Source organism: Zingiber officinale, chromosome 2A (assembly GCF_018446385.1).
Source record: "Zingiber officinale cultivar Zhangliang chromosome 2A, Zo_v1.1, whole genome shotgun sequence".
Lineage (NCBI taxonomy): Eukaryota > Viridiplantae > Streptophyta > Magnoliopsida > Zingiberales > Zingiberaceae > Zingiber > Zingiber officinale.
Genome location: NC_055988.1, coordinates 141,668,938 through 141,677,899, shown reverse-complemented (window position 1 = coordinate 141,677,899; position 8,962 = coordinate 141,668,938). Strand labels below are relative to the sequence as shown.

Sequence of the window (8,962 nt, the reverse complement as noted above, 5' to 3'; positions counted from 1 at the left end):
GCCATCCATTATGCAAACAGATCTTCACAAGGGAAGGTTCAAAGGGTAAAACCTACCTATCCTATACTTGACTCAACTACTGAATGTTATCACATACCCTGTATTTCATTCATGTGGGGGATTGTTGGAAATGTGAATGAAATAAAGAGGTGGAAATGAAGAGACTCTATTATTTATGGGTTGTTAGTCTCACATTAGAAGTCTCTTGGTTGATTTAAATTATGATACATGCATTGATGTTGTAAACATATACATGGGGAGAGACTCTCTCACGCATAAGTGCACAGGGGTGGGTACAAATCCAAGGTCTGGATTGTACTAAACTAAGGTCAACTCGTGTGCGAGCACAACCTGTGCACGTTGAATGTCGGACTGGTCAAAGCAAGATTTGCCCAAAGTGAATAAACCAACATTTTGTCACCTGAATCTCTTTTAGCTACTTGCTCAAGAGTGTAAGAAAAACATTAATATGAAATTAATGACGATTCCGTAACATCTCAATATTAATGACGACATTAAACTTATTAATGGTGACTTTGTAATGTCTCGGCATTACTGACGACATTAAACCCAACATTAAATTACCATAATTTGGTCATTCATTGCAGACAATGTGAGGACTCTTATATAAGGAGGTTGGATCTTGAGCAAAGGATAGAGAGTAGCAGGAGAAAAAGCAAAAGCAAAAGAATTCCTCCACCTTTGTTCCCTGATTTTTTTTCTTTCAATCATGCATCCATTCGGCTAAACTACTCGTAATAATACTTGGGTATATTCTCAATTCGTCATGAACAACCAGTGTTTGGTTGCGTGTGTGGTTTTGCCATTGTATCCTAGGAAACAGACGACTCGAGAGAATCTCGAAGCACAGTTAGAGGTGGGACAAATCTGTTTCAAATAAACTGTATTGGACGCATGTCTTAGTATCTTAGTCAGTGAATTGTCTTCCCGATTCGGTGATTGACTCCCGATTCTGCTACACATTGCATCAACTCCGTAACTTGAACCAACGAAACCTTGGCAGAACTAGCTTCACTGACAACCTGAGATTATCCGCTCAAGTTATTTCAATAAATAAGTTTAAATTGATTTTATATAATTTTCTCAATATCTTCAATAATATATATATACACACAAAGATATACGAGTAATATTTTTAAATTTATAATTTAAATGGTTGATAATTTAATTTGTGCAAATATGTCTGTTTCCTTCGCACGAGCGAGTTAATTTGAATTTTCAAGACTTTAGTACTTCTAAAATTTATTTTCAGAAAGTGCTAAACAGAGTTCACGATGACTACCATCTAATTATTACACACGATCGAGTATGTCGATATCAGGAACATATATACATTTGTTATCCTTGATTGGTTTTAATTTCTATCGCCTTTTACTAAGGGTGTGAGAAAGTTTGAGTATTACACATTTCACATATCCGACTTTCATAATTCTAAAAATATATATCGTATTCCTATTATACCTCTCCTTTGTTTTCCACATTTAAATGTTTTTTTTTCCTACATTTAAATTTTCATAACGGTCAAAAAAAAAAAATTCTCAATTTAGACAGTCAAATTCTGAAATTAATTAGACCTATATCATTCAAAAATTTAAACATTTGATATTTTTCAAACTTCATTGATAGTATTAGTTAGTATCATTATCTTGTATTTTATAATGAGTTTATGATAAATGTTATTAAATTTTTATAAGTTAAAAATTTATAATTCTCGATTTATACTATAAATTTTTTTTAATGTGCCTATGCGATCTGAATTATAATATAAATCGAGAATAGTAAATTTTAAATAGGTGGAATAAAAATTGGAGCATGAAAAGAAGAAGGGAGAAGTATAATGGGAATGTAATATGTATTTTTAAAATTATAAAAGTTGGATATGTGAAATGAATTATATTAAAACTTCAGTTTAGTAAAATACAATAATTTTTAAATAATTTTAGGGCTTTGCATCCGTTTTATTTTATTTTCCATTTTAATTTATTAATTTGCATGCTAAAGGATTTTTTTTTAAATTTATTGAATTAAAGATACTTTAAGTGTTAATAACTAGGTAAATAAATTTCTTTAAGTTTGCTCTATCAAACAAGCAAAAACAGAAAATACAAAACCGTTGGAGATGTTGGTCAGTGCTGAGGACAATAGAAGTAGTAAAATTAACAGGGGGTTTAAACCATTTAATCATGTCTGATGTATACCTTTAGACATGATTATTACGTTTTTCTGATTGTTTATCATTAGAAGTGATTACCAACAGCTTGTGAATATGTTTAAAAAAAAGATAGATTCATTATCTTAGCGGCCCCCTTAGTATCGACCCCACGGATATGGAAAAAAATTTATATAGGTACACAGGCCATAGGCGCATGACGGGATAAACCCCAAGTCGTCAGTTTCTAAAAATCGACCTCTGACTATTACGTCAGAGATATCATGCGCCCACCGTCTGCGCTACGCCCTGAGGGCTTGTGAATATGTTTTAAAGAAACAGTTTAAAAATGATCGTATATCATTAACAGCTATTTAAAATAATTTCTAATAATGAATTTAAACTAATTAAAAAATAATCCTACACCATGCTTTACTTGTACATTTATCATATTTCCAAAATTGAATGCAATATCAAATTAAATTAATTCATGATATTCACATTTCAATTCACATTTTTTAACATATTGCATTACTAAAATAACATATAATATTCATATTTCATTCTAAAATATTAATATATCTCATATATATTTTTCTCCACAATCTACCTTCAACACAAAACATTCTTCAATCCTCAAAATAATACAACCTTTAATAACAAGTCTTATCCAACCTTTACTAGCATATTCAATGCATATAACTAAAGGAGAGAAGTAATGATATCAGGAGGATCCAATCAAAGGAGGAAATCATTGTGTGGTCTTCACTTTGGCCATATACAAATATAGAAACATTATATTCATCCAAAGCTGAATGCAAAAATCGTTAAACATTGTAAAAGAATTCCCCTGGAAATGTGCATATAACAAGATAAAGTGATGAGAAGTCATGAAAATGTCGCTTACATACACGATAAAATAAGATGAAGAGGGAATCAAAATTAGCTAAAATTGTTGGGACATTTTGGAGTCAGGGGTGAATAACTCGTCTCGCTCGCTAACTCGCTTCGTCGATATTGATTTTGCAACGGATAAACTCAAAGCAAGCTCTCAATGCTAACAAGTAGGATTTACTTGGTATCTACCTCAAGATGAGGTAACTAATCCAAGGATTCACGTCGAACACACTCACGACTATGAAAACAACTCCTTCTCGGAACAACCGGAGGTGAAGAAACCTCTACAACTCAAAAACAAGAAAATGCAACTTGAAACAAGGAAACAAAATGTAAATACAAATCGAAAATGACTTGACACTTTGAACCTTGAATCCTTGAGCTTTTCTTGTTTTGAATGTCTCTTGAAGATGGGAAATGCAGCAGTACTTTTCCTCCCAAGACTTCCAAGAATGGGCGGAGAAGATGGAGAAGAGAGATTCGGCGTTTGAACTCATCGTCGCCTTTATATCTGCACTTTTTGGGCTCCCAATCGATTGTATCTGCTCCCAATCGATTTCCACGTTAGATCCCAGGGATCTCAACCATTCAAACCTCGCAACTTGCGCAACGGTCATATCTCAATCGATTGACCAATTGATTGGGGAGACTTGAATCTATCGACCGATCGATTTAGAGCACCTCCATGCTCTCACTGTGCTTCAAAGAAATCTTCTCCTAATCGAATAACCAATCTATTGGGAAACTCATTGTTCGTCGTAAAGAAACTCTCTCAATCGATCACCTAATCGATTGACAATTTCAATCGATCACCCAATCGATTCAGAACCTCACTGCTCGCTCCTAAACTCTCCCAATTGATTGGTCAATCGATTGGGGAAGATTTTGATCGATTACCCAATCGATCAAGACATTTTTGTCCCCTTTTTTGTAAACCAAACGATTAGCTAATCGATTAAACCCCCCCCCCCCCCCAATCGATTGGGCAATTGATTGGCAAATAGAAAAATGTATAGAGCTCGAAACGAGCTTCGTTTCTCATATGAGATAACCTCATTTCGATATCTGAGTCAAAAGTTATGACCTTTGGAAGGTTGCTACATATGAACTTCCTAGCTCCATGCCAACTCCCTATTGGACTTACGACCGCCAAGTGTTCGGTCAACCTTTGACCCATCTAGACTTTTTCTTTGCCAACTTCTCGTTGGACTTCTGATCACCAAGTGTTGTCTTCCTTGACCCATTTAGATTTTCCTCATGCCTGATTTTACTCACTAGGGCTTTTCACCTGGCTTTACTCCCTAGAATTTTCTCAATTACCTAGCTTCACTCGCTAGGACTTTCCAACTACTTGGCTTCACTTACCAGGACTTTCCATCTACCCGACTTCACTCATCGGATCTTTCACCTAGCTTCACTCACTAGGATTTTTCATCTGCCTAGCTTCATTCACTAGGTCTTTCACCTGGCTTCACTCACTGGGTCTTTCACCTGGCTTCACTCACCAGGACATTCAACACCAAGTGTCCGATCAACACTGGCCCACTTAGATTTCCCTCTTTTGTCAACATTCACATTGGACTTATCCTTATCTAACCTCTAATTAGGACTTTTTCAGTCAAATATTTGGTTAACCTTAACCTCCTTGACTTTTCTTCTTGTCAACTTGGTCAAACATTGACCAATGGGGAATTGTTCCAACAATTTTCCCAAACGGACGATTGCACTTGCAATCTCCATATATTGTCAAACATCGAAACCCAAATCAAGACTCAAGGTTGAGCAACTCAAGCTTAGTCAACCTAGTCAACCTTGACCCAGGGGATATTGCACCAACAAAAATTTGCCCTTAAAAGTTTTATATTTAGCATATGAAAAAAAAAAACAAATGAAACCACAACCCATACAACCAGTTGTTCATGCAGGTTCAAAATTGTTAACAATTAGAAGAAGTTGGAACTTAGTAAATGTCTAGAATAATAATATTGTTTTACCTTGCCTAACACGAGGGCCATATATTCGATCAAATTCATAATCCTTCTTAGGATTAGAAAGAGAATCATCACTGGTGTTTACTCAAATTGTGAATTCATCTGGAAGCTCAATTATATAAAGGCCTTCATCTTCGAAAGGTGGCCTTATACCATAGTACTTTAACATTTCCTGAAATGATAAAAACCTCAAAACATAAGAGGATTACAACAAAAGATTGTCAAATCTAAAAACAATGGGTATGCATTCAATGGAACTGATATCATGGATATTTTATATACCTTTGGCTGTCAACAAATTATTGAAAACTTTTTTCTTCTCATTGATTAGAGGAATTATTCTAGCCTCACTTTCAAGAACAACTTGATTTGAAATAGAAGACAAATTTCAAATAATGGGTTAAGTTAGTTGAATACAATATTTATTTCAATATCATGCCGATTGGAGTATTAAGATATAGCCACAGATTGTAACAAAGAAACTATTTAGAAAGTAATATATAACACAACTCAATATCAGAATCCAACATACATATCTTAATAATAAATAAAATAGATAATAAAAATATAATATTCAACAGAGGAAGGGTATAACAATATATTACCATAATAAAAGATTATTTATTTAAAATACTTCTTTTACATTTTATTTATTATATTGAGATAAAAATAATAAGTTAACATATGTAAATATAATGACATTGATTAAACAAGATATAAATAACTCAAAGGAAGAGAAATAACAGCTCATTCCTAAAAATATATGTGAAAAGTCACAGAAGAGCTTTAATCTATCACTTATTATACATTAACTAAGACTTACTGTTACATTTTTTTTTGCTATAACTATTAGACTCGAGGATTCACTTTAACTGTTAACTATCAGGGAAAATGCTCAAACAAGATCCCTCCCTCCCCTGTGATAAAAAACATCCAAACAAGACCATCATTTTTAAAATTTCCTATCACGCCTTAAAGAACAAAATGGCCAAAATGCTCTTGGAATTCAAACAAAATATTGCTACAGACAATTATGAACAAAAATGTTTTCATCATAACATTGTTTTAGAGATAAAATTTGATTTGTTTTGTATGGAACCTTGATAACGAGTTTCTACATGAGAGTATCTTGCTTCCATGTTCTTTGAACAAAAGGAATTTTACTGACTTTCTCCTAGCTTCCATCAACTAAAACTAACTGTTGGAAGAAACATTTTGTCAAACAACTTGAAAGCCTGATTAAAATTAAACTAAGTGCACACAACTAAAGCATGGGAGATTAAGCCAAAACAATTCAACAAGCAATTGGAATATCTAGCACAAAAGAAACTTAACACCCCATTTGAACAACCAACACAAGATAATAATTACCAACTTGAAGGATTGATAAGCTTGTAGAGAAGGCCTGTGATCCGGAAATTTGGAGATGACCACGAAAAGACTCCCAATTGGGTGTATGCTGCAAGATCATGGCTGTAGAACCCTCCTCTTCCAATCCGAAGAGGAAAGGTGGAGAAGGCTGAAGTGGATGGCCGATTGCGAGATTCCAAGGGAGATGGGAGAGACCTCAGATTCGAGATCCCTCGTCTTCTCTCCCAATTGAGAGAGGTGGCTGTGGTGGCGAGAAATTTACCTCCTCTCCCAATCGGGAGAGGAAGGAAATGAAGTGGGTGTTCGGCTAGAACTTCTCCCAATCAGGAGAAGAAGAAGGTGGCTGCTCTAGTGATGAGTGGAGATGACGTCCTTGATCCGGATGACTCGCATCCTCACCCTGTTGAGCGTTGATTGGGGGAAAAGAGGAGAAGGGTTCCTCTCCCAACCGGGAGAGGAATAGAGGATGGTGGAGCTTGACTCTGGCCGGTGGCTATGGCGAGGATGAGGAGGTCGCCAACCATTTGTGGTGAGGCAAAGAGGAAGAAGGGGTGCGTCCAAGAGATTGAATCGTGATGCGTGAGGATTCTGTTCCATACGTCCAGTTGAGAGGAGAGGAAAATAGAGATTTAATCTTGACCATGTCCTGTTTTATTAATCTTGTATGCGACCTTTACACACTATCTGATTATCTATGATCGATTCTTGGTTCTATTTTTACAATTGCTTTGCCGATTGCAACTAAATTTTTAGTCCTAATGTTCCTATTTTTGTAGTGTATTGATCTAATGTCTCAGGTCAATAGTGCAATAATAGAACACCTTCTCAATTTATCAAGCATCTAAAGATCGAGTCCTAGTTGTAGGATCGATACGCTTGAGGGGGGTATGAATAGTGCTCGTAGCTTTTCATATTTTTTGGAAAACACAAAATAAATGCAGTTGAAATAAAAGATAATTGACACAAGTTAGATTTATTTGGTTCAAAGCCTGCGACGACTGTTACTCCAAGTCCCACAATCAACGATTATTTTTGATGGACAATTCACTAATAATACGGATAATTACAAAGATAAATACAAGTACAATGAAATAATAGTTTAAGTGCTATAAATGAAAATTATACCAATGACTAAAGAGTTGAATTTGCGAGCTTTTGGTCGTCGGAGCAGTGTTATGGCTTTATAGATTTGTCTTTGGAGTAGCGCGCAAGAGAGAAATCGTTAATTGGTGTGTGATGTTCTGTGCTCGAACAGTTCATTAATAAAGCGTTGAGGGCATCTCCAGCAGTGTTCGAGGTGCAAGTAGTTGTAAAAAGTATCCCCTGCACTTCGACTCCGATAAGTTGCACTAACTGCGTTGTTTATCCCTCTAAATGTGCCTTCCAAGAGCTTCAAGGCACCTCTATGCTTCAAGGCACCTTCCATGCGCTCCAGGGTGTCTTCTCTTAGCGAAAACCTTATCCCTAAGGTTTATTTACGCAAGAGCACCTCCACCCCATCCAAGGTGCCTTCAACACTCCAAGGCTCCTTCGATCACCGCTGAGGCACCTCCATGCCTCTCCGCGTGGCGTCTTCAACCAAAGCATCCGAGGCGCCTCTAACAGCACAGGAGGTGCCCGAGCACTGTTCACCCGAGCTTTTCTTGTTTATTCAAGTACCTATAAGATATGTTAGTCCAAATACCAAAAATATCATGTAAAACAAAGTTAGCACAATAAATAATATAAAAATAAACTATTTGATAGTCTCCAGACTGTTCGATTCTAACTTTCGGATTTCTTGAAAACCCTATATCAAACTGACGTCTACTGTTCCATCCTCACCTACTCCTCTCAGGAGAATTTGCCTTTGGCCAAGTCAATCATCCAAACCATTTGGATTTTTGTTCAACATCCGATACTTTGGACTTTCACCTAGTTTCCTCGATCCTAGGATTTCCCTCTTAGTGTACATGACCTCCAGGACTTTCACCTAGTGTACTCGACTCTAGGATATGTGCCTAACGTCCTCGACCTGCCAAGACTTCGCCCAGTCCCACGGACCAAGACTTCATTACCTAGTTGCGACTAGGACTTTTCACCTACCTAGTGTTCACTAGAACTTCTTTTGTCTAGCCTCAGCTAGGACTTTCACCTTGCTTAAGATCGCTTAGGACTTTCCTGCACACTCTTTTAAACTCATTAGATCACCAATAATACTTAGGTTAGAACCCTTTATCATTATCAAAACTCAGGTTCGACTATCTAATGCTCCCTGCACCAACACTAGTCTTGGTGAATTAATGGATTCATGTCTCTTAATGGTCGGTTAACCTAAGAATGTTGAGTTGATGGGTTGTCCACTACAAGTACTTCCTGATTTACCCTGGTAGCTGATGGAAAACTTTCGTGGGTCGATCAGCCCAAGATTAGTCGGTGTGTGTGTGTGTATAACCCTCTTCCCAAAGCCCTTCCAGGACTGCCTCAAGTGATATAGAAGGGAGATAAATTGCAGGGGGTTTCGTCTAGCACAGTGACTCTTTGCACATGGTCA

At 36.4% G+C, this 8,962-nt stretch overlaps 1 long non-coding RNA gene across 1 annotated transcript; it reads right to left on the bottom strand.

The window, feature by feature from the left end:
• Nucleotides 1-2,751: 2,751 nt before the first annotated feature.
• On the bottom strand, nt 2,752-7,029 carry LOC122042457. The gene is made up of 3 exons (XR_006129228.1): nt 6,430-7,029; nt 5,062-5,230; nt 2,752-3,020 (listed from the first exon to the last, which is right to left on the bottom strand). It is a non-coding gene; the product is annotated as an uncharacterized LOC122042457 (long non-coding RNA).
• Nucleotides 7,030-8,962: the final 1,933 nt, after the last annotated feature.